The 26,225-nt window shown below is 33.5% G+C and overlaps 1 protein-coding gene across 16 annotated transcripts in view; it reads left to right on the forward strand.

The window, feature by feature from the left end:
* EIF4G3 (eukaryotic translation initiation factor 4 gamma 3) overlaps positions 1-26,225 on the forward strand; it is a 320,865-nt gene that overhangs the window by 74,063 nt on the left and 220,577 nt on the right. For all 16 annotated transcript variants that reach the window (XM_072975204.1, XM_072975193.1, XM_072975205.1 and 13 more), the window contains one exon: positions 13,541-13,616. The gene's annotated coding sequence lies outside the window, so the exon portion shown is untranslated. The remainder of the gene's footprint in view (positions 1-13,540; positions 13,617-26,225) is intronic.

The raw sequence follows: 26,225 nt of genomic DNA on the forward strand, positions 1-26,225 counted from the left end.
ATTCACTGTCATTGTTACTGAATCAACATTTGATGTGATCATTGGCATATCAGAAATTGCTTTAGTTATTGAAAACTAGTTTGAGTTTAAACCATATGTACACTCTAGTTGTTTGAAATAATACCAAGTTTTATTAATGATAATTTCAAGAATCTCACTGGTGTCAGTCTTTAACATAGTACTGTATCTTCTTCCATCTACATCGTGGGTGAATTCAATTAATGCTTGGAAACTCAAGGTTTGTGTTGTCAGAGATTATTGTATAACTGGGCATTTATTATCTTAAGTGGGCAGTCTTGTGTAGAGTGTTGGGGAAAATGGTCCACTAGCCAGGGACCTATTTTTGTAAATGAGTTTTAATTGGAACACACCATATCCATTCATTTTACCTATTATCTACAGCTTCTTTTGCATCACAACAGGGTAGGCCAGCAGTTGTGACAGAGACCATGTGGCTCTCGGGCTCATACAAATCCCATGTATGCATAAATATTTACTATCTGGTTTCATAAGAGAAAGTTTGCTAACCTGTGGGTTACATTATTAACTTATAATTTACTAGAGCAAACTTCCATATTATATAGTTTTCCCCCTTTGCCTCCTTATCTCGTTACTTTTAATAATTATTTTTCTTTCTTTATTCTTTTCCTTGGTCTGTTTTTTGATTCACTGACTCTTCTGTCATCTCCATTCTATTATTGATACCACCAGTGATTTTTTAAAAGATACAGTATCATTTACTTCCAAAATTTCCATTTTCTTTTTTTCTTGTAGTTTGTATAGATCTTCTGAGGATTTCTATCTTTTCATTTACTTCAAATGTGTTTACCTTTATCTCTTGGAACATAGTTATAATAGTTGCTCTGTGGTCTATGTCTGATAATTCTAACAATTCTGAGTCTTTTCATGGTTGGCATCTATTAATTGTCTTTCTCCTAAGGATTGGTTACATTATCTTGGTTCTTTGTATGTCTAATTTTGGGCTATGTCCTAGGCATTGTAAATGTTAAGCTTTATAAATTCTGGATCATTTGGAGAATGTTCTTTGAGCAGGCCATTCGGCCTTGTTAGATTTGACTGCAAATTCCTGAGAATTAGTGACATTTTACTATGTTTGTATGTTGAGTAATTTCAGATTGTCTCCTGAACATTAAAAATTCTGTGTTTTGTAGATTCTGTGTCCTATTATAATCCTTAGAGAATTGTGATTAAAACTTTTTTTTAAGCAGACAATCAACTTGATTAGGCTCAGGGCTCAAGTTTTGTCTCTGGGTAGGGAGTGGGGGCAGTATTAATCTTGGGTCATTTTCAGAGCTTTTAATATGTTGCTTTGAATCTGTCCCATTTATGTACAACTCAGAGGTGAATCTGGAGCTTGTGTAGGTTCATGCAAAGAATTAGGGATCCTCCTTCAGTTTTCTTCTTTGAAATTCCCCTGATACTCTATGGTTCACGAGGACTCTTTCCTCCATTTCCTCTGGCCGAGAAGAAGGGGTTTCTGGAGTATCACAGTGCTCTTTCTTTAATTCTGACCTACTTAGTATTTTTCCCCTGCAGTGATTTAAGTTAAGATGAAATTCTTATCCTTGCAGTGACCTCTGGGAAACTTAGATGAAAAAATTAAGCGTATGATTAGATTTCAAAATGAAATGAAATAGAATCAGCATGATGAAATTAAACCAGGTGCAAATTATTTTGTTTACATTCAAATGATGGATTATTTATGCCCAGAATGAATCAGGTGTGACTTTATGAGAATTTTAGATAGAAGGAAAACTCATGGAAAATAGTTTATTACAGGCAACATGAATATATTAATAAGCAGAGTTATGGCGTAAAGAGAGCTTACACAATCTATGGTTGCACTGATGATAGAAAAGTGTCTCCCTTCTATTTTGCTTTGATAGGATTACACCACATCTGCCTCTTGAGGAGTAGTCAGAAAGAAGTGAGTGTTTCACCTGAGAAAGACTGAAAGGAGGCTTATTTAACAGTGCTCAGATATTTGAAGGATTTTCCTGTCAAGTAGAGTGTACTAGGTGTATGGAATCCTTGCATTTGATGTTAGGTTGACTAGAGCAATGAGAGCCTTCTGAATATGATTTGGTGTGGTTTTTATTGTTGATGAATTAATGATGATTCTTTGTTTTGTGAAGTTATTTCTACATTTAAATGCGGATCTCTTTGTTACCGTTTTTTTCTAGTGTACAGAAGTATGTCTACTTACTTCTAGGTACTCTAAATCTCCCCTTTGGTATAGTGGCAAGCAGTATTGTTCCCCTGTTTAGCATAGGTGTCTTTGGCTTGGGTTTGTTGGCTATGGATAGAGAAGGATATTTTCCAGATATTACTGAAAAGAGAAGTTTGTCCATAGTAGTGTCAAGAAGCAAGCTGAGCACGTTTCCATATTACAAGGTCATTAGGCAGTTTCAGGAGACTATAAGATCCTATATTGCTTTCTGCCACTGGAAGAAATTTAGTTTGCTGCACAAATCCAGCTACCCATTTTCCTGTGGGGTACTTGTTTTACTATTTTTTGTGTAACACTTCTCTTTGTTTGTTATGTAGATAGGGTGAGCCATACTTCTTTTAAGTTTATAGGACTAGATCATGATGATGAAGCATTTTGAATTTATGATTCTTTTCTGCAATGTGCTAGATCCTGGAGATAGGGTAGTAGACAAAACAAAATTCTTGCCCCAACATGGAGTTCTAATATTATTTATTTTTAAAATTTGTTTGAAAATTACATAACGATGTTATTCACTTTTTTGGTAGCAGCTTTACTGAGATATAATTTCACATACCATAAAATTCACCCATTGAAAATGTACAATTCATTGGTTTTCAGTATATCACAGACTCATGCAACCATCACCATAGGTTTAGAACTTATAGATTACTTCAGAAAAAAACCATATCCTTTAGCAGACATCCCACCTTCCTGCATTTCCTTCAATCCTCTATGGACTAAGCATCCACTAATTTTTTTTTAAATACTTTTTTGTCTATGGATTTGCCTGATGTGTACATTTCATATAAATCGAATTATACAATATGTGGTCTTTTGTGACTGGCCTTTTTTTTTTTTTTTAACTTAACATTATGTTTTCGAGGTTCATCCATGTTGTAGCATGTATCAGGACTCTGATGTCTTTTTCTTGCCAGGTTAAATTCATTATATGGATATACCTCATTTTGTTTATCCGTTCATTGGTTGATGGAAACATTGTTTCTACTTTCTGGATGTTGTAAATAATGCTCATATGAATATTCATGTATTAGTTTTGTGTGACTATATCTTTTTATTTCTCTTAGATATATACCCAGGAATGAAATTGCTGAGACATGTGCTGACTCTGTTGCTTAACCTTTGGAGAAATACAATAGTCATTTATTTTAGCTATACAGTTCTGTAAATTCTGACAATGCAGGGTTTTGTAACCCCACCACACTGAAGATACGGAAAAGTTCCATCACCAGGTTACACTTCTTCAGTACCATATCTTTGTAGATAAACTCTCCCCTACATCCCAGCCCCTGGCAACTGCTGATCTTATTCCACCCCTATAGTTGTGCCTTTCCCAGAATGTCACATAAAAAGACTCATAGCCTTTTTGAGTCTTACTTGTTTCACTTAATTAGCATTTGAGATTCATTCATGTTGTTATATCAATAATTCATTCCATTTTAAAGCCTGGTGGTATTCTGTTATATGGATGTACCATATTTCATCTCTTTACCAGTTGAAGATAATTGGGCTGTTTGCCCTTTATGGGCATTGTGAATAAAGCTGCTATAAACCTTTGTGCTTAGGCTTTTGTGTGAGTATAAATTTTCATTTCTCTTGGATAAATACCTATGATTGGGATTGCTGGGTCGTATGATATATGTATGTTTAACTTTATAAGAACTGCCAAACTGTTTTCCAAAGTGGCTTTACCATCTTGTACTTTGCTGACCAGCATATGAGATTTCCAGTTGTTCCTCATCCTCAGCACTTGTTATTGTCATTTTTGTAAAGCCAGTCTAATAGGCATGGTGATAGCTCGTTGTGGTTTTAATTTGCATTCCGTAATGACTAATGATGTTAACCATCTTTTCACATGTTTATTTGCCATCTGTATATCTATTTTGGTGAAGTGTCATTTGTTAAAAACTTCTGCCCATATAAAAAAAATACTAGGTTGTTTTCTGTTGAGTTTTGAGAGTTCTTTATATGTTCTAGATAAAGTCCTTAATCAGATACAAGATATTGCAGATATTTTTCATATTTTATGTCTTGTGTTGTTAATAACAGTATCTTTCACAGAGCAGAAGTTTTCAGTTTTGATAACTCCAATTCATCAATTTCTTTTTGTTTTATAGATCATGCTTTTGGTATCATATCTAAGAATTCTCAGCCTAATCCATAGCCAAAAATATTTCCTCCTGTAGTTTCTTCAAAAAAAAAAAAAAGAGACACAGATGAACTTAATTTACAAAACAGAAACATACTCACAGACGTAGAAAACAAACTTATGATTACTAGAGGGGAAAGAGGGTAGGAAGGGATAAACTGGGAGTTTGAGATATGCGGATATTAACTACTATATATAAACTAGATAAACAGGTTTCTTCTGTATAACACAGTGAACTATATTCAGTAATCTATAATGAAAAAGAACATGAAAATGAATATATATATATGTATATGTATGACTGAAACATTATGCTGTACACCAGAAATGACACAACATTGTAAACTGCCTATACTTCAATTTTAAAAAAGTTTTATAGTTTAAAAATTTGCATTAGATCCATGATTTATTGTGAATTTTCCTGTCAGGATAAGATATAAGTTGAGAGGTTCATTGTTTTGCATATGATTTACCAGTTGTTATAACATCTTCTGTTGAAAACAGTATTGTTTCTCTATTTAATTGCCTTTGTACCATTGTGGAAAAAAAATTTACCAGTTCTGTATGGCTCTATTTCTGGATATTCTGGTCTGTTGATTGATCTGTTTGTCTATCCTGCTGCACTGCACTTGATTTTCAAATGTTTTAAGATTCAGATGTTTCTTCTATGCTTGCTTTCTTTTTGTTTTCTTTCAAAGCTAGAAACTTCATTTTTCCTATCATTAAAAAAACCCCACAAACCTCAATTTTCTTTTATATATGGATGACTTAGAGCAAGCAGTATTTCAAATGCATGAGTCATTCCTTCCTTCCCATCTGGATTTGTAAGTCATGGTTTAACCACAGAGGTAGAGGATTTACCATGTGGGGGTGGTGTAGGAAATGCTGTGTCCCCTCTCCTAGGGATACATACTGAAAATAGTTGCACTGCATGCAGGTCTAGATGATTACCATTGTCTGCATCATCCTAGCACTGCACTGTATCTATGAAAATAAAGTTTCTCACTCCTTCTTCCCCAGAAAGGAAATAAAAATCAGAAAGAGCTAGAGTCATTGATAAAATTTCCAAGCAATTCATACAGAATGGTAATGCCAAACCAGAAGAACCAGGAAAATCTTCTCTGGCTCTTCCATAGTCAGAATTCTTTATTTACTTAAAAATTATTTATTTGTTAAAAAATTTAAAAATTTAATTTATTTTAAAATTCATTTTTAAAGCCTGTTTTATTGTGGCAACATACACATATTCTAAAATTTGCCATTTTAATCATTTTTAAGTAGAATTAGGTGTCATTAAGTCACATTGTTGTACAGGTATCATCATCATCCATCTCCAGGACTTTTTCACCTTCCCTAACTTGTCGTGGTTTTTTTTTTTTAGCCTAAGTTCTACTGGAATTTTAGAACACTACACTTAACAATTTCATGTGCCTGTTACATTTTTAAAATGCTCTGCTAGTTCAGGGAAATGTGAAAGCCTGGAAAATTTTACAGAGCTCAGATTTATATCCAGAAAAAAACTTTGCAGCCAGCTGTAGAATGTCCAGTAAAGACTGACTTTTGTCATATGTGAATGACTAGCTTATTTAGTTCTTTTTTGAGGATAGTTTTGAAAAATCTGTCTAATGTATGTTCCCCACCTGTTGTTATCTGTGTCTATAACCAGAATAATCTGGCACATGAGCGTGTTTTATTATTTGGTTATTATATAAGGCCATTTGAGTGGTTCAGATGATACGGATGGAATTGCTAACTTCATTGTTGTTTTTGAAATTTCTTTAAGGTGGGCATTTTTGAAGAACAGGGGTACTTTGTGGCCTTCTGCCTTTGCTTTGTCATGTGGATTGGACTGAATGTATTTTAATCAGAATTGAGTGTTTTAACACTGTTAAATACTAGTCTGTCTTAGAATTTGAAACTTGAGGCTAAAAACTAGGTTTGAAATTTGTGAGAATATCATTCTTTTTCCATTGTGTACCATTTTGTCTCACAAACACTGTATTTTTGTCTTGGGTAGAAATGTTGACAGCATGGTCAGCAGTCATTTTCTTTGTCAATATTGGCCTTTTTTTTTTTTAAACCTTCTATGCAGAGTATGTTTCTGGGTTAACTTAAATGTGACTGTCAGGAAATCAGTTTGCAGTACGTAGTGAGTTGTGCCAGAGCCGGAACAGGGGCATTTCCGGCCAAGCACTTTGAGACTGATGTCTATGAATTTGTTAAAAAAAAATGCGTTATAATGGTTCCTAGTTGTTAACATTCAAATGGTGATTTCCAGAGACTTTTACAGGTAAACTACAATGGGAAAGAAGGTATAGGCTTGCAATTCCAAAATCAAAAGAGCTTAGGGAAACTAATTTTCTTTTTTGGTAAATTGGCTAAAAAACTCTGGACAGAAAGTCGGAAGCTGAACATTCCTATATTTTGCAGTAGAAATATTAATGTATTTGATTACAGGGTGCTGCCTTAGACACTGCTGGAGATGTTATATGATAGACAGAATAGCTACTGTATTAACTTTCTAACAGTGGAAAAATTCTGAATTCCAATAAGGGGTTTTGCCCCTGAATTAACAGCCCAACATTAAATTGAGTTGGAAAAAAGGATTAAAATTGGCTAGTTTCATATCTGTGCTGTTTCAATGGTAAAAAGATAAGCAGCAATGAAGAAAATGTTCTATTTCTTTAAAAAATTTTTTTTAAACACATTCTTGTATGGATTCCAAAGTTGAAATAGGAGGAGATATGTCATTGCGTTTAGGTTTGAAAACTTAGTTTCTGTTTTGCTTTTGTTCATACAGAATTACTAAAGTTTTGACCCTTGAGATTTCTGTAGTTGCTAGGTAGGGACATTCAGTATGTTCTGCTTTTAGGGGCATTTTACATGCTTGATATCTACACTTGACAACTTCAAACTCTAATTTAGTCCTCTGTGTTTCATCTTTCATAATAACATGCATCAATCTAATCAGCATAGTTTCGTGCTTGGGTTTGAGATGGTCTCTGTCTTTGGTGCCATTTAGGTAAGTAGAAATTCGCTTAGGGTGCTTTACTATTACCAGCTGAAGGCTCCATTCTGAAGTTTGCTTCTCTTACTGATTTACAGTCTCTGGTAGTACAGCTCTAGCCTTTGTCTTTTATGAAGCTTTTACCCAGTGCAGGAAAAGTTTAATTTTTTTTTTCTGTTTTTTTTTTTTACATTTTTATTGATTCATAATCATTTTACAGTGTTGTGTCAAATTCCAGTGTTCAGTACAATTTTTCAGTCATACATGGACATATACACACTCATTGTCACATTTTTTTCTCTGTGATTTATCATAACATTTTGTGTATATTTCCCTGTGCTATACAGTGTAATCTTGTTTATCTGTTCTACAAAAAACATTGTAATAAAATATGCATATATAAAATTCACTCATTTAAAGTGTACAGTGCAGTGGTTTTCAGTGCATTCACAGATACATTCAGCTATTACCATAGTCAATTTTAGAACAATTCATTACCTCAGAAAGAAACCCCATACCTCTTGGCTGTCAGCTCCGTATCTCTCCATTCCGCCTAGTCTCAAGCAACCACTAGTCTTTCTGTCTTTATAGCCTATTCTGAACATTTCATAAAGATCATATAATATGTGGTCTTTTGTGACTGACTTCTTTCACTAGCATGTTTTAAAGTTCATTCATATTGTAGCATGTACTAATACAGTTGACCTTGAACAACATGGATTTGAACTGCACAGGTCCATTGTATGGACTTTTTTCAGTAAATACTACAGTACTTGGATGGTTCATGGTTGAATCTGAGGATGCAGAATCTCAGATATGGAGGGCTGACTAAAATTATAAGCAGATTTTCAGCTGTGTTTGTAGGTTGGCGTCTATAATCCTGTATTGTTCAGGAGTTAATTACACTTCATTTCTTTTTATTGCCAAATAAAATTCCACTGTATATACCACATTTTGTGTATACTTCCATTTATCAATTGATGGGCAATTTAGTTGTTTCCACCCTTTGGCTATTATGAACAATGCTGCATATATATAAATACTTATATACAAGTTTTTTCCAGGACATATTGTATTGGGTATATACTGATGAGTGAAATTGTTAGGTCATATTGTAACTTAATTAAACTTTTGAGGAGCTGTCAGACTGTTTTTCATGATGGTTGTACTATTTTGCATTCCTACTAGCAGTGTATCAGGGTTCCAGTATCTTCACATCTTTACCGGTTCTGGCTTTTGTATTAAAGCCATTCTAGTGGGTATAACGTGGTGTGTCTCTGAGGTTTTGGTTTGCATTTCCATGGTGAAATTGAGTATCTTCTCATGTGCTTTTTGGCTGTTTGTATATCTTTGGATAAATGTCAATTCAAATCTTTTGCCCATTTAAAAAATTGTGTATGGGAGGTGGCTGTAGCTCAGTGGTAGAGCACGTGCTTAGCATTCAGGAGATCCTGGGTCCAATGCCCAGTACTTCCATTAAAAAATGTAAAAAAAATAAAAAATTTAAAAAACCAAACAAAAAATTGTTTTTTGTGTTTTTATTATTGAGTTGTAAGAGTTCTTTATATATTCTGGATACAAGTCCTTATCACACATATAATTTGGAAGTATTTTCCTCATTATGTGGGTTGTCTTTTCACTGTCTTGATGGTGTCTCTTGAGGCACAAAAGTTCTTAATTTTGTTGAAGTACAATTTATCTATTTTTTTCTTTTGTTGCTTTTTCTTTTGTGTGTCTGTCATATCTAAACAGTTCGTTGCCACATATGAGGTTGTGTAGATTTATCAATATGTTTACTTCTGAAAAATTGATACTTTTAGCCTCTATACTTAGGTCTTTGATCCATTTTGAGTTGATTTTTGTATATGCTCTGAGATAAGCATCCAATCATTGTTTTGCATGTGTCTGTCCAGTTGTCCCTGCAGGAGAGGGTGGTTAGTTAATCAATTTCTTTATGCAGCAGACCTGAAAAATTCCAAAGAATATAATTTCGGACTTTCTTAAATTATTTTTTAAACATCCCGAGTTAAACATGACAGGATTTTTTTTAACAATTAAAAATTGTATAGACTATTTATTCACTTTGACTAGTGCATTTTCTTTTTAAAGGTAGGTTAAATTTTCTTTTGTAAGAATTGTTTTCAGAATACGCTGGTTTACTGAAATTAAGTTTCTTTAATTTTTTGAAAGGCATATCCCTTATGGGTCAGAACTAGTGATAAAGGGAATATACCTATTTCTAAAGCAACTATATTTGAAACAATGTTTCTTTTGAGAAATCATGTGTGGTATCTTGTGAAATGGGGTATAGTTTAGAAAATCTGCCCTTATTCTTTTATGTTATGTAGGTTACCTTTTTCATTATCAAAACTATGTAGAAAGAAAGTAGAGAAGGCATAAATTGACTGACATAACCATTTTGCTTTAAAGCTTAAATAAGAAATAATGCAGAGAAGGATCTTTTTCATTTGTTTGCATCTCCTGAAATTAATTACCTCTGTCTTCTCTAAAGCAGTATTTGTGTACTGTTGCTTTCTCTTTCAGAGGCAATGATAACTTGAGGCCATTACTTTAAGAATATTGCTTGTACTGAGCATCCAGGTAGCAGCTTCTCTTAGAGTGGAGTGGGGCGGAGTTTAGAAACATTCACCCGGAACTTGAAAATGGAACATGAGCATTCAGCAAACTGGAGGAAGATTTCTATTGACTTTCACTACTTGTTTTCTAATTTGTCAAAATCTACGTTTTGAGGAGTTACTGACTTCTAATCAAACCCAGGGTCAGATATGATCATCATAGATCAAGAAGCTTCATCCTGATGAGAGCACATCATCCTTGAAATTTCAGTAAACATCCGAGCTTAAAAAAATTACTAGTCTCGTCCTTTTTTTAATAGTGTAAGTAGGAAACATTCAAATCATTATGTAATCTCCTCATAGATCCTTAGATTTCTTTGTTGAAATTTGGTCTTTGAAAATTTTTTATCTGCCTACTTGATGTTTAATGTGGAGAGCCTGTAGTGAGAACTATAGTAATCAATTTAGAGTCTGTTGTATTTTAATACTCTTTAACTCTCAAATTTTATTTGTTTCTGAAATTTGTCTTTTGTTAATTTTTTATTAGAAAGAAAGTGGGGAATTAGAATTTTTTTATTTATATTTCTTCTTAGTCTTATTAATTCAGGTATTATATACTAGCTGTCCACTCTTGTAATGATTATGTTTATATTTCCTAATGATGTATAAATCAGCAGTTTGAACTACAGAAGTGTCAAGTACTGTATTTTAGTCATGAGATTTAAAAAACACAGTGTGTTTTGGAGCACTGCACATGCATACTGCATCTTCACTGATTGAATTAGAATTTTAAGTGGTACTGTGAGAAGCTGTTTGCTTCTTACATTGAGCTGAAAGGGAGGTAAGCATCCGGTGATTTATGCTGGAGATACAGAGCTTGGTGAGCTTAATGGTGGCCAGAATTAGGTGAAAGTATGTAGTGTAAGAGCTTTATATGCATGTCATTTCTTTGAATTTGCTTGTTTCCGGAGAAAATGCCTAGCAATGCTTATCTCATACTGATTTATTTAGACTTTTAGTGAAGAAGAGGGCTAAACAGCCTAGTCACAAATTAATACATTAAAAAAATTGAGGTATAATTCACATATCATAAAATTCACACTTTTCAAATGTACATTTTCTTTTCTTTACCGTATTTATGGAGATGTGTAACCATCAACACTAAGGATTAAAGGAGAAAATTGCTTCATTAAAATAAGCTCCCTTGGTATCCTGCCTTAAGTGCCCAGTCTATAGTAGTTAAGTGTTCATTTGCCATTGGGCAGATGATTCAGCTTAGGCCAAGATTTTGGGACTTTTAGGAGTTTTAGAGTGACACTCCATTGACTCTTATGAGATGAAATACTAATTGAGTTCTGTCTTGCAGATAAGGGCAACCATATTTTGACCAGATTGTGATACTGCTTTTTACTATGCTATGAAGTATTCTTCCCATGGGCACATTGATATCATAGGAAAGAGCACTGTCTTTAGAAACAGAGAAACCTGGCCTGACCACTTAACTCAGTTAGCCTTGTTAACTTGGGCAAATTACTTCATCTTGCTGAGCCTCAGTTTACAGGAGATACTATAAAATGATTCATTGAAGACAGCATAGTTAGGCTTACAGCATGCTCTAGATTCAGATCTCCTCTACTTTTGTTTTCAGCTTTCTTTTTTATAGAACTATATTTTTGTTTTAAAATACTTTTTATCCAAATGGTCTTGTTTTTTCTCTTATTTACTTAATTTTAGTGGCAGTACTGGGGATTGAACCCAGGTCCTCATTGCAAGCTAAGCATGTGCTCTGCCACTGAGCTATACCCACCCCCTATCCAAATGGTCTTTTAAGAAACAGTTAATTTATTAATCCACAGCATTCTGCAGATAGTTTACAGAGAGTGAAATAAATGAAGTCAATATTCTTTTTCTGTGGCCATGGAGAAGGAATGTTTGTTACTGGATTATTGGCCAAGTATGTGGTTGTCTGTTTAGAAATCTTGTAATTATAGTAATAATGTTAGCCAATAAAGTAACTAATAGAAATCCATCCCTTGTAAGGTTAAGTGGTATGGCTCAGCTTTTGAGGCCTAGTACCGGTAACTCATTTGAGAACTTATTCCCACACAGTGACAGTTAGCCCTAGTTCAAAAAATTACTAGCAGTTGGCTTTGCAGGAGAAAGAATGGTCTCACATTTTCTGCCATTCATGTGACCACAATGCAGAACTGTAATTCAAAGAAGGTTTTATTTTAGCTAGGGATGATCTTCATTCTGAAAGAACTAATTTAAAGGACTTGGTCCTGAAACCTGCTAGACTTATGTTTTCTACATTGTAAACATGTATGTCTAGTTTCTTTGGATGAAGCAGTTCCTTTATGAGTAGTTTTAGCTTTGTTATTTCTCAGTGCAGCATTTTAAATCAATTCTTTGTGTGCAGGGGACAATGGCAATACCTTGAACTGTTGTCTGAGAGCGCTAGTTTAAAGAACTGTCTAGAGACTGTACAGTGTTAGTAATTTTTAATGACTAAAGCAAAGGGCTTTTTGTTTTGTTTTATTTCCCTCCTCCCACCTGAGTATACTGTTGCTACTTGGATATAAAGAATCTTACTTCTAATGATTCGTTTCAGACCTCTGCAACTTGTGGTCAGTCATTCATGTAAAATTATTCGCACCTGTCACTTTATCTGCCAAACCATTTCATTGAATTAGAAGGGAACATGGTGTGAGAAGTATTAAATATTTGTTAGGTTGAAGGAAGGATTGTGTCTCATTTTGGGTTTATTACATTTATAGTCTCTCTTTTAAAATACATCTAGATTATACAAATAATTTGTATTTGTTGCAGAAGAGTCACATGATACAGTTATGTAATCCTGTCATTCAGAGGTAATTGCTATTAATCTTTTGGTGCCAGACTTTCGGTTGTCATTCTTAAGAGGTAAAATATTACTTTATCGGGTAGAAGAATTTACATTTTTCAGTTTTGAAGCTGAATAAAATGATAGTCTTTTGTCTTTTAAAGAGTGTTCTGACAACATGTTGAAGTATTTTAAACTAAATTATGGTGGAGAGCCTCTTTTTAAAAATGGGTAGTTGGGGGGTGGATATGGGGAAAAGTAGCAGCTGAAACAGAAAAACAAGGAAATAATTGTATTCACCATTCCTGTGTAGTTAGCAGAACAGACTGGGCCTTTGTCAGCAATTTCCACATTGATGAATTAGTCTTATCTTCCTGAATATCCTGCTTATGCTTCCTTAGTCTTTTGCTCTAGAAAGTAAAGGTGGTAGATTCTCATCATGGGCCCAAAGTTAGGAGGCTTGTTGTATAATTTTATTTGTTTAGAGTTTCCATGGAGTCTTTATCGTGGGAATCACTTTTGGAGAGATTGATCTAATCACATTAGGAAATTTGAAATACTTTGTTTTCCAGTTTCTGTGGAGTAGTAGCTGTGTAACCCCACTAATAGGGTGACAGACCTTGGGTTGTTGACAATAAATATAGTGGTTGTAATTTTCTCTTACTGCTAAAGCAGTCCATTTTTGCGTTCTCTTATCCTTAACTCGCTGTGCTAGAATTCCTAGAGGACCTGTGCAGCAGCCTCTGGAGGATCGAATCTTCACTCCTACTGTCTCGGCAGTGTACAGCACGGTGAGTACCTCAAGGTTGTTTGTCAGATTGTGTGTGTGTGTTCTTTGCGCATGAGCCGTTGATATTATAGCAATGTTTGTTAGACTGCCACATGATAGGTTTTTGGCAAAAAGTTCAGTAAAATCTCAAGTAAAATTAGATGTATATGATATAATAAAGTGAATAGATCTTTCCCCCCATCATCTTAATTTAAGAAGTAGAGATGAAACAAACATTCTGTTAAGATAGATTGACTCATACACCTGTGGTCTTTTCCCTCCCTTTTCCTCCTTCCATAAATACTGTGATTCTTTTAGGACACTGAGTTTTAAATTTGGGGGGGGGGTATTTTTTCTTAAATTTTAACAAGTATTACTTTTTTTAACTTCAGTTTTTTTTATTTTGCTTTTTTCCATTTCTGATTATATATGAAAAATGCAGAAAATTTGGAAAAGAGAACAACAGTTTTAATGGGAAGAAATTTAAATTTTTATGTTAAATGATTCAAATTCATAAATGAAGGGAAATTTAAAAGTTAGAGGATGAAAATAATAAAATCAGAAGTAATTTTAAGGGATCTTAGAATGAGCTTAAGGGAATTTAGGGGAGAATTGGGGAGTTAGACATATCGTTTTAATGTTTCGTTTCATCATGCCATTTATTCCTAGGAATATAGACAGGATGCTTTAAAGCAACAGTGTAGTGAGGGAGATGAATAAAAAATTGTAATCTACAATGATATGATAAAGCAATAATTCTTATCCTTTTGGGTTATTAATTGTAGAATCTGAAAATAGTCACAATGCTTTCTCCTCAGAAAAGAGCATAACCTCAAAAAAGAGCAAAACATCCTAACCCAGTGTTTACATATAATTTCAGAACTTCACAGATGTCCATCAGGCCATTCATAAGGCTCTTATTAAGAGTCTTTGATTAGCAATATGGACATGCTATTATATGGGAAAGGAAGAAGTCACTTTGTTGAAGAAGTGACACTAAGCTGGAAGGTATAGGACTTTTCTAGGCAGCAAAGGGAAGAAAAGGCCGCCTAGGAAGTGAAGAGCTAGGGGCATGGTTAATGGAATGGTCAGTAATCAGTCAAATATGGCATGTGTATTAAGTTTTGTAGCAGAAGTAGAGATGAGACAGGTGAGTTTGGAGGTTTTAAGGTTGACCTAAAGACAGAGAACTTAATCATGCAGGTAATGGGTAAGGTGATTATTTTTCCTGGTTTGCGCAAAGCAAGTCTCAGTTTACGTGTATTGTAGGTCAACTAAACACCTGTTAATTACTTTTTGAGCCCTCTTTAACTCTTAAAATGGATCCAGTTTGGATGATAAACTGTCTGGCACCCAACTAATTGGGAACCTTCAATTTACATTAAAAAATAAGCTTTGATTTTTTTTTCTGGCACAAACTTTCTCTACGACAGAGTTGTTTGTTTAAAGCACTGAGTTTACAGGCAGCAAAATTTTGTCAGGCATAACTCTTAAGATACAATTTTTCCTAATTATGAAAGTATACCTTCAACATTAAATTATTATATTCAAAATTAGGATAGGAAAAAGAAGAAAATGCTGGTTTATTCTTATTTGTCATTTTATATTATGATGTTAGCTTTTCGTACGCTATTTGAAACATTTCTTAAATAATAAATGGTTGTATGTTGTTTTGTTACAAGAATTTTAACATTCACTCAACATTTGACAGATCATTTCTTAAGCTGTTAGTGTGTGTCAGATACTGTTCTAGGTCTTGAGAATATTGTGAGTAAACTAAACCTGTAGTTCTAATGGATCTTGCTTTTTTGCAAGATAGAAGATAGTAAAAAAATATATATATATATATATGTGTGTGTGTGTTTGTGTTTTTTTTTTTTTTTTTTGCAGTATACTGTTGGGTAGTAATAAATGCCTTGATGAAAGTGAGGTGAGGTAAAGGGATAGGGAATGACTGGACATCCTATTTTAGCTAGAGCTCCCAGGGAAGTTCTGTCTGAAAAAGTGGCATTTAAATAGACACTTAAGAGGTGAGAGAGTGAGCTCTGCAGATTTTAGGGAAAAAGCATTTCTGGTAGAAGAAACAGCAGTGCAAAGACACAGATAGCATCTGGAGCATCAGATTATGTAGGGCACTGTAGATCATGGAAAAGAGTTTGGATTTTAATCTAGATGTGATGGAAAGCCATTGGAAACTTAGGAGCAGTAGATCTGAATTTAAAGGAGAATAAAAAGGTTACTATAGCTACTCTATAGAGGGTAGACTGATGAGGGCAATTGGTTGCGGTTGTGAAGTGGAAGCAAGATCAGGTAAGAGGCTACTGTAGTAATACAGGCAGAAGATAATGGTGGCTTGCTCTAAGTTTGTAGCAGTGAAAGACATGAGTAGTGGGGTTTGGTATATGTTTTGCAAGGAGAGTCAGTAGGATATGATTATAGCTTGGATGTGGGGGAAAGAAGGGGAAAGGAAGATATCATGGATTGTGGCTTGAGCAACTGAGTGGATGAACATGGGACTATTTATAGAAATGAACACTGGGTAAGGAACAGGGTCTTTGTTGAGAAAAATTAATAATATGTGAACATTTTTGTGAAGAGTTAAAAGCATTAGGTTGTTTCTAGTTTTTCCTATTATGAAAAACTTATTTGAATTTAAAACCTTTTCTGTATTTTGGATTATCTTTGTAGAATAACTTTAGAAATATAATTACTGAGCTAAAATGTAGGCTTATTAATATTCCTCATAAATAGGGACATGTGACTTTGTAAATTTAGTACTTTGGAGAGATCATCAAAATCCTGTGATACAGTGCCTGCTGCACAGTTTATATGAAATGTTTTGCATTTTAAGGTTTTGAATTTATTTTTTGAGTTAGGTCAAATTTGACTTTTACTGTTAAAAGCTACTGCCATATGTGTCATTCTTCAGTTAATTAAAAAGTGGGTGTGTCAGTTATATGTAGTGCCTATTGTGGAATGCACTACCAGGGATTTTTAGACAATAAGTTACCTTAAAATATAAGTCTGTGCTTTTTGATCAGTTGTTTCCATTCTTAGTAATTTAAGTCTGTGCCTCACTTTTACAATATTGTTGTGTACATTACGTGAATGAGTAGGAGGGTAGTTGACCGAGTGCTTAGTCCCCACTTTTCTCAGTCCCAGGGTTATGTATTGGTCATTATTCCTCTAGTGTCTGGGTCCATTAGCATCATTTCTGTGTCACAAAATAAAGGCTAATCTTCAGTTCACCACCTCTTGGCTCAGCATACGGTGCCCATATGTCACTGTGAGTTGGTTAAATTCCTTGAAAGGCAGAAGGACACCTGGACAGTCTTAAAAAGTTATACAATCAAAGGTTTCACTTTTTAATGTCTAAGTGGTGACTGTATGTCCTCATGTCAGCCATTTTAAGATAAGTTCTCTGCTGATAAAGAAGTATCAAAAGTAGCTCTCAATTTTCATAATGCCTTCATATTATATTTTAGCCTGCTTATTATTTATTATAGTCTGGTTTATCCAAGTTTTCACTTAGAACATTCATCAGGGATGAGAGGGATGGTTTTGTTATTATTCCTCATTAGCCATAATTACGTTAGAGTGATCATATGAGAAAGAAATAAAGCCAATATTTTTTAAACTCTAGTAAGAGCAGTATATATTACATGGTAGAGAGGAGATGACAAACTAGAGGCATGAGCTAATTTGAAGGATATTCATTAGTAACTGTCTTATAGGCATGCTTCTTAACAACAAATTATGAAATTTTACCATGTTGTATATTTTTATTTATGTAGTGTGCCCTCCATATCTGAAGGTTCTGTATCCTCAGATTTAATCAGCCATGTGTTGGAAATATTTGGGAAAAAAAATTCCAGAAAGTTCCAAAGAGCAAAACTTGAATTTGCCTTGCTCTGGCAACTGTCTACATATCATTTACATTGTGTTTACAATTATTTATGTCTCATTTACATTGTGTTAAGTATTAGAATAATCCAGAGATGATTTAAAATATTAGGGGAGGACATCTATATATTATATGCAAATACTAAGCCATTGGATATAAGGGATTTGAGCATCCTCATATTTTGGTATCCGTGGGGGATCTATGAACCAATCCCTCTCAGATATATAGGGATAGCTGTATATCTTATCTAGAGAAATTAGATTTTATGACTGTTAAATCAATATTTTCCATGTTAATACAGAGATAAACTTATTAAATTTTTTTCTGAAATAGTAACTGTACTGTATAAGAAGCAGCAGTCTGTATTCTGGGGTACTGGAAAGGTTGCCTTATTAATAGCTGCTTATGAAAAATTTCTGTAAATTATTTAATTTGAATAAATTACTCCTTACTCATTTCATTTCACAGTCCTTTTCAGCCAGTTTGTAACTTACAAAGTTTTAGTTTTATCTTCCTGTAGCTGTGTCATGTAATTAGAAAATCATGCTTTTATGTTTTTTATCCAAGTCACTGTAAGTGTTGAGTAGGCCAACATGTCAGTGGAGACCCCTGCAAAGAGACAGAATTAACATGGGTTGATCAACACTCCTTTAGCAATGGTGTCCAGCCAGATATAAATCCACTTAATTGACCTATAATCCAGCACAGAATAACAGTCCTTTTTTTTTCCCTCAGTGGTAAAACACCAGTTGAATTGACAATTTGTTTATTTATACTTAAAAAAATAGCTTTATGGAGGTATGCTTGACATACAGTATATGTAGTGCTTATGATATAAATATATCTAAAGGGATACTATTTAAAGTGTATAATTTGTTAAATTTTAACATGTCTATACCAATAAAAATCTCTACCACCATCGAGAAAATGTACATACGCCTCACTCCCAAAAGTTTCTTCATGCCTCTTTGTCATGTCAGCTGTCCTTTCTACTACCTTCCCTCATTATTGGTCTGCTTTCTGTCATAGATTCATTTGCATTTTCTAGATTTTGTTTTTTGTTTTTTGTTTTTGTTTTGTTTTGTTTTTTTCACTCAGTTTAATTAATTTGTAATTATCTGTGTTTCTGTGTTTATCAGTAGTTTATTCCTGGGGGAAAATTTAAACTTTAGACTTAATATTTAGGGTTATCATAATCAGATAGTCCATTAATAATTTTTTCTCCTAGCAATAGAGTTTGATTTTTGTTAAACATAATGTGAATCGTAATGATTATACAATTTTATAGGGTTTCTTATTAATATAACGTTGTATTGTAAATGATTCCTGTGCTGTTACATGGCATTTCTAAACAGTATGTTAACAGCTTAAGTAGCGTGTCAGTGAGGTGAACCATAGTTCACATAATCAATAAATTTACAAACTAGTGTTTGTTTTAAAGATTCCCTCTTCTTAATTTTGTAATAACTTTGTGATATGGACTTTGTGGTATATACATATATATGTATATATTTTTCCCTATTTAAGTAGGATTATTTCCTTTGGCCCACATTCCCCAAAAAAGCATTCCTTGGTTAAAACACACGTACTTTACAGATACTTTATATTCTTCACATAAAGTTATGGCTCTTTACATTGCTATAAGCAGTATGGGAGTCTGTCCATTTCATTTTATCTTAATAGTTTCAGGTCTTGCCATTTTTCTAATTTGATAGGGCAAAAATGCTGCTTGACAATTCACAGAAGAAGAAAATAGGTTGTGTGTGGGAGAAGGTTTATTTATATTGATAAAATAATGACTTCATCTTTTGTTGATAAAATTAGCAAAATTTAATTATACCCATTTCTCAGTTGTAAGAACATAATGTTTAGGAAGTTTTTAGGACTTTTTTCTTAGCTTTTTAAACTTTTTTCCCATAAAATTTTTGAATTATTTGGTACAGAAAAGGAATGAAATTTTCCTGTTGTGGGAAGAAGGTTTTAAGAAAGATTGCATTTTTAAAATTATTACTGTCACTTTTCTCCAATAGCATTGCTTAATTATATTTGACTACGGTTAGAAATCCGTATTTTTATATTTGGAATTTAAATAAAAGATGAAAATCACATTCATATGTATATGTGTATATATATTTTTAATTTTTATTTTATTGAGTTATATTCAGTTGACAATCTTGTGTCAATTTCCAGTGTAGAGTACAATTTTTCATGCATATATTCATTGTCACATTGTTTTTCACCGTCAGCTACCACAAGATCTTGTATATATTTCCCTGTGCTATACAGTATAATCTTGTCTATCTATTCTGTTTATACCTGTCAGTATCTGCAAATTTTGAACTCCCGGTCTGTCCCCTCCCTCCCTCCCCCCTGGCAACCACAAGTTTGTATTCTATGTCTATGAGTCATTTTCTGTTTTATATTTAAGTTCATTTGTCATCTTTTTCTCTTTTTTTTAGATTCCACATATGAGTGATATATGGTATTTTCCTTTCTCTTTCTGGCTTACTTCACTTAGAATGACATTCTCCAGGGACATCCGTGTTACTGCAAGTGGCATTATGTTTTTGTTTTTTACAGCTCAATAGTGTTCCATTGTGTAAATATACCACAACTTCTTTATCCAGTCATCTGGTGATGGACATTTAGGCTATTTCCATGTCTTGGCTATTGTAGATAATGCTGCTTTGGACATTAGGGTGCAGGTGTCTTTTTGAAGTAGGGTTCCTTCTGGATATAAGCCCACGATTGGGATTCCTGGGTCATATGGTAAGTCTATTCCTGGTCTTTTAGGAATCTCCATACTGTTTTCTACAATGGCTGCAGCAAACTGCATTCCCACCAGCAGTGTAGGAGGGTTCCCTTTTCTCCACAGCCTCTCCAGCATTTATCATTTGTAGACTTTTGAATGATGGCCATTCTGACTGGTGTGAGGTGATACCTCATTGTAATTTTGATTTGCATTTCTCTGATAATTAGTGATATTGAGCATTTTTTCATGTGCCCATTGATCATTCATATATATTAAAACTGTGTAAAATACACATAACATAAAATTTACCATATTAATAATTTCTAAGCGTACAGTTAAGTCATTTTAAATACATTCACATTGTTGTGCAAACACTGTTACCATTTATCCCTAGAACTCTTCATCTTAAAAAACTGTACCTGTTAAATGACAACTTCTCAGTCTCCCCTCTCCTCAGACCTTGGCAACCACCACTCTAGTTTTTTCTGTTTTGCCTACCTTAAGTACCTTGTATAAGTGGAATTATACAGTATCTGTCTTTTTTTGTGATTGGCTTATTTCACTTAGAATGAAATCCTCAGTGTTCATCCAGTTTGTCACGTGTCAGAATTTTCTTTTCTAAGGCTGAATAATATTCCATTACATGTATATGGCACATTTTGTTGATCATTTCTCTATCAATAGACACTTGGGTTGCTTCTTCATTATAGTTACTGTGAAGAATGCTGCCATGAACATGGGTTGCCTCTTTGAAACCCAGCTTTCAGTTCTTCTGGGTATATACTTTTTTGTTTTTTTGTTGTTGAGTTTTAGTTGTTTTCTGTATATTCCAATATGAATCCTGTATCATATATATGAGTTGCAGATATTTTTCCCATTCTGTGGGTTGCTTTTTTATTCTGTTGATAATGTCTTCTGATGCACAAAAATTTTTTCATTTTCAGGAGGTACAAATTGTCTGTTTTCTCCTTTGTTAGTGGTGCCATTGGTGTCATATGAAATAAATCGTTGCCTTGCCTAATCCAATGTCATGAAGATTTTGTCCTATATTTTCTTCTGAGAGTTTATTGTTTTACATCTCATATTTACGTCCTTGATCCGTTTTGAGTTACTTTTTCTGTATGATATTAAGTAAGGTCCAACTTCATTCTTTTGCATGTGGACATCCAGTTTTTCCAGCATCATTTGTTGAAAAGACTGTTCTTTCCCCATGGAATGGTTTTGGCACCTTTGTTGAAAATCGTTTGATCATATATGTGAGTATTTATTTCTCAGGTCTCTGTTCTCTGCTATTATCTGTCTTTATCTGTCTTGATGCCAGTAGCACACTCTTTTGATTACTAAGCTTTGTAGTATGTTTTGAAATCAGAAGGTGTGAATCTTTCAGTTTTGTTCTTGTTCAAGATTGTTTTGGCTGTCTGGGGTCCCTTGAAATTCCATATAAATTTTTTCTTTTAAATAATTTGCAAAGATGTTTAATCAAAGGAAAACGTGTAAAGGTGGGAAATAGGCAAGGTCAGAAATATACCAATACCAATGTTAATGACATTAACATGAGTCTTCTCCATTTTATTGCTGTAACTAGTCTAGAGAACACCATCATAACCAATAATTCAAAATAATAGAAAAATGAACAATGCTCTTAAATATAACTATAAGGAATTATAATTGGTAGGTAATACTCTAATCTTAAATATTATAGCCATGTGATATCCATGTAACTTAATTTTAATATTGCTTGGGAGCATGTTCAGAAGAATAATTTTATTTCTATTTTGAGTATATAAAAATGTTATTATGTTATATTAACAAATAAGTGTTTTAAATTTAACCTATTCTACAAATCCATAAAAAATTTTAGAATGGATTTTTATATTTCTGCTAAAAAACATCATTGGGATTTTGATAGGAATTGCACTGAATCTGTAGGTCAATTTTTTTTGCATTTTAAAAATTTTGATATTTTATTTTAGTTTTACTAATTCAAGTATAATCAGTTACAGCGTATCAATTTATGGTGTAAAGCACAATGTTCCAGTCATGCATATAACTGAGTGAATATTTGTATGTATTCTTTTTCATTAGAGATTATTACAAGATACTAAATATAGTTCCCTGTGCTATACAGAAGTTTGTTTTTTAAATCTAATTTTTATATATAGTGGCTAACATTTGCAAATCTCAAATTCCCAAATTTATCCCTTCCCATCCCCTTTCCCCCAGTCACCATTAGATTGTTTACTATGTCTATATGCAGTTCTCCAGTGAAGACATACAAATGCCTAGTATAGGCACATGAAAAAAATGCTCTGTATCACTAATTATCAGAGAAATGCAAATCAGAACTACAGTGGAGTATCACCTTACACCAGTCAGAATGGCCATCATTCAGAAGTCCAAAAATGATAAATATTGGAGAAGGTGTGGAGAGAAGGTAACCCTCCTACACTGCTGTTAGGAATATAGTTTGGTGCAGCCATTATGGAAAACAGGATGGAAATTCCTAAAAAACTAAAAATAGACTTACCATGGGATCCAGCAATCCCTCTCCTGGGCATATATCCGAAGGGAATTCTAATTTGGAAAGATACATGCACTCCAGTGTTCACAGCAGTACTATATACAATAGCTAAGACATGGAAGCAACCTAAATGTCCATTGACAGATGACTAGCTAAATAAAGAAGTTGTATATTTATATAATGGAATATTACTCAGCCATAAAAAATAAAATAATGCCATTTGCAGCAACATGGATGGACCTAGAGATCATCATTCTAAGTGAAGTAAACCAGAAGGAGAAAGAGGAATACCATATGATATCACTTATATGTGGAATGTAAAAAAAGAAAAAAAGAGGGCGCTAATTAACTCATCTACAAAACAGAAATAGATCACTTTGGATGGTCCTGACATCTTAGCAATATGAAGTCTTCCTACCCATAAACGTGAGATGTGTTTCTGTTTACTTATGTCTTTAATTCCTTTCAGCAATGTTTTGTAGTTTTAATTGTAGAAGTCTTTCATTTCTTAAAGTTAATTCCTAAGTATTTTATTCTTTTTGATGCTATTGTATATGGAATTGTTTTTTTTTTCATTTTATTTTAAGATTGTTTATTGTTTATGTATAGAAAGTCAACTGATTTTTCTATGTTGACTTTGTATTCTGCTATTTTGCTGAATTCATTTCTTGTTTCTAAGAGGTTTTCTGAGTGGAATCTGTAGGATTTTCTACATATGAGATTATATCACCTGCAGATAGTAATTTTACTTCATCAGTTTGGAGGTCTTTTATTTTTCCTTCCTTTCTTACTTCCCCACACTTTTTTTCTTTTTGCCTAATTGCTCCGGCCAAAACTTCTATTACAGTGTTGAATAGAAGTGGTAAAAGCAGACATCCTTGCCTTGTTCCTGATCTTTGAGGAAAAGCTTTCAGTCTTTCACAGTTGAGTATGATATTTGCCGTGGATTTTTTTTTATATATTGCTTTTAGTATGTTGAGCTAGTTTTCCTTCTTTTGTATTCCTAGTTTGCTGACTTTTTTTTATCATGAAAAGATATTGAAGTTTGTCACATGGTTTTTCTGCATTGGTTGAAATGGTGCAGATTTTTTTCTGTCATTCTGTTGATAAGTGTTGTATTACATTGACTGATTTTCATATTTGAACTACCTTTGCATTTCAGGAACAAGCCCCAGTTGGTCACAATGTATTAATCCTTTTAGTATGCTGCTGAATTGTTTGCTAGCATTGTGTTCAAGATTTTTGCATCATTTTTCATAATATCTCTTATGAGTGATCTGTGGTTTTGTTACAGTGTCTTTGTCTGGCCTTGGAAATGAAATAGAATGAATTAGGAAGTATTCCCTCCTTTTCAGTTTTTGGAAAAAGTTTGAGAATAATTGTTTGGTATTAGTTCTTTTTTTTACATGTTTAGTAGAATTTACCAGTGAAGATATCAAGTCCAGGGCTTTTCTTTGTTGGGAGTTTTTTGATTACTGATTCAGTCTCCTTACTATTACAGGTCTATCAGATTTTATTTCTCTGTGATTTAGGCTTAGTAGATACTATGTTTCTAGGAATGTGTCCATTTTATCCCGATTATCCAGTTTGTTGGTGTTTAGATATTTTCTTAGTTTGACCATTGATGTAATGTTTAACTCAGAATTCTCCAGTCATTTGGACTATCTAGATCAATGATTCTCAACTGGAGATGATTTTGCCCTCCAGGGGACATCTAGCACTATTTGGAGATGTTTTTGATTGTCACAGTGAGGGATGGGAAGTGGAATGTTAGTGACATTTAGTGGCTAGAGGCCAAGGATGCAGCTAAACATTCTAAAGTGCACAAGACATTTTTACAACAATTATCCAACCCAAATGTCAGTGATGCCACTGTTCAGAAAACCTTACCTAGATTTTTCTTAAATGTTAGGCAGAATTATCAAGATTACTTACAATTTAAAAAGTTCATTCGTTCAGCCATTATTTGTTGAATACTCTCTATGTATCACAGTAGATTCTGGGAGAAAAACATTGATATAAAAGTAAAAAGTAATAAAAGTTGTAGTAAGTGCTTTGAAGGAAATAAATAGGATATAAAGTTGATAACAGAATCATTCTTATCTGGTATGAGAGGAAAGCCTGAAAACATGGCATTTTAGGTGATACCTGAACCATGAAGAGAGAGGGTTCAGCCCTTCATGTATGGGGAGGAAGCACTTTCCAAGTAGATGAGTTTAGTGCTCTGGAGATAGCACAGGATGGGATGCTTGAAACTGGTGCCTGCTGAGCACCATAGTAGAAGCATGCCTGTTGAGAACTTGAAATGTGGCTAGTGTGACTGATGAGCTGCATTTTAAATTTTATTTAATTTTCATTAACTTGATTTTAAGTAGTTGCTTATGGCCACCACATTGAGAAGTGTAGCTGTAGAGGGTGACAGGGTCCAGATCATGGCAGTATTTAAGGTATTTGGATTTTGACATGCAGAATGAGTCACAGAAGGGTTTCAAATATTGGTGTCACATGATAAGATTTAAATTATAAAAATATTTTGATACTGTATTAGTGGATGAATGGGAATTTATAGTTTACATGAGGATGGAATGTATAGTGGTTAAAAGCAGCTATGTGGATCTAGAATCTGACCAAAGGGTTTCAGATCATGGTGCTTCCTCATAGCATCTGTGTCATCCAGCAAATTACTTAACTTCTTTGTACCTCAGTTTCCTTCCTCATTAATAAAATGGAAATAATTATTGTACTCATCTCAGAAGGTCATTATGAAGGTAATATGAGACAAATCCATTTAAAACTAAAAGAGCCTAGCATGTAGTCACCATTCAGGTAATGTAGCGGTGGCTGCTACCACCATCACCACTCTGCTTTTCCACTCCTGGAGTATGAGGAAAGGACTGACGACTCTTACCAGTCCTTTGAAACTACAACTGGAGAGGCTTAATGTGGTGTTAGATAAAATGCTTATGTGTTCCACTTTAATAATGTGGCTTTTAAAACTTTAGTATTTATCATAAATATCACATAAGGTTAACTTTTGGAATGTCTAACTTTATTAAAATAAACAAGTAATCTCTTTCCTTTAATAAATTAAGTGTACATCATAGAAAACTGAGAAAATAATAAAAGACTTGTATCATTACCCATGTGTAAAATACTGTTAATTTTTAAAAATATTTCCTCTTTTAGTCAGCCATTGCCTATTTTTAGACATGCTGTTTATTTTTAATAATTCTATGCTAATTTTTATGGTCAAAATAATGTAATTTATAATCATTTTAATAGTGCTGCTCAGATACTATAATTGTAGATTATTCTCAGCTGTTTTTATAAGTTATTTCCTTCTCTTTATTTTTTTATTTTTTTTGCTATGAATTTTTCTTTCATTATTTACAGGCAGACAGGTCCAGGATTGCGTATACATGGACAAATATAAACATACTTTATTTACCATTTT

The sequence above is a fragment of the Vicugna pacos genome, chromosome 13 (assembly GCF_048564905.1).
Source record: "Vicugna pacos chromosome 13, VicPac4, whole genome shotgun sequence".
In the NCBI taxonomy this organism is placed as follows: Eukaryota; Metazoa; Chordata; class Mammalia; order Artiodactyla; family Camelidae; genus Vicugna; species Vicugna pacos.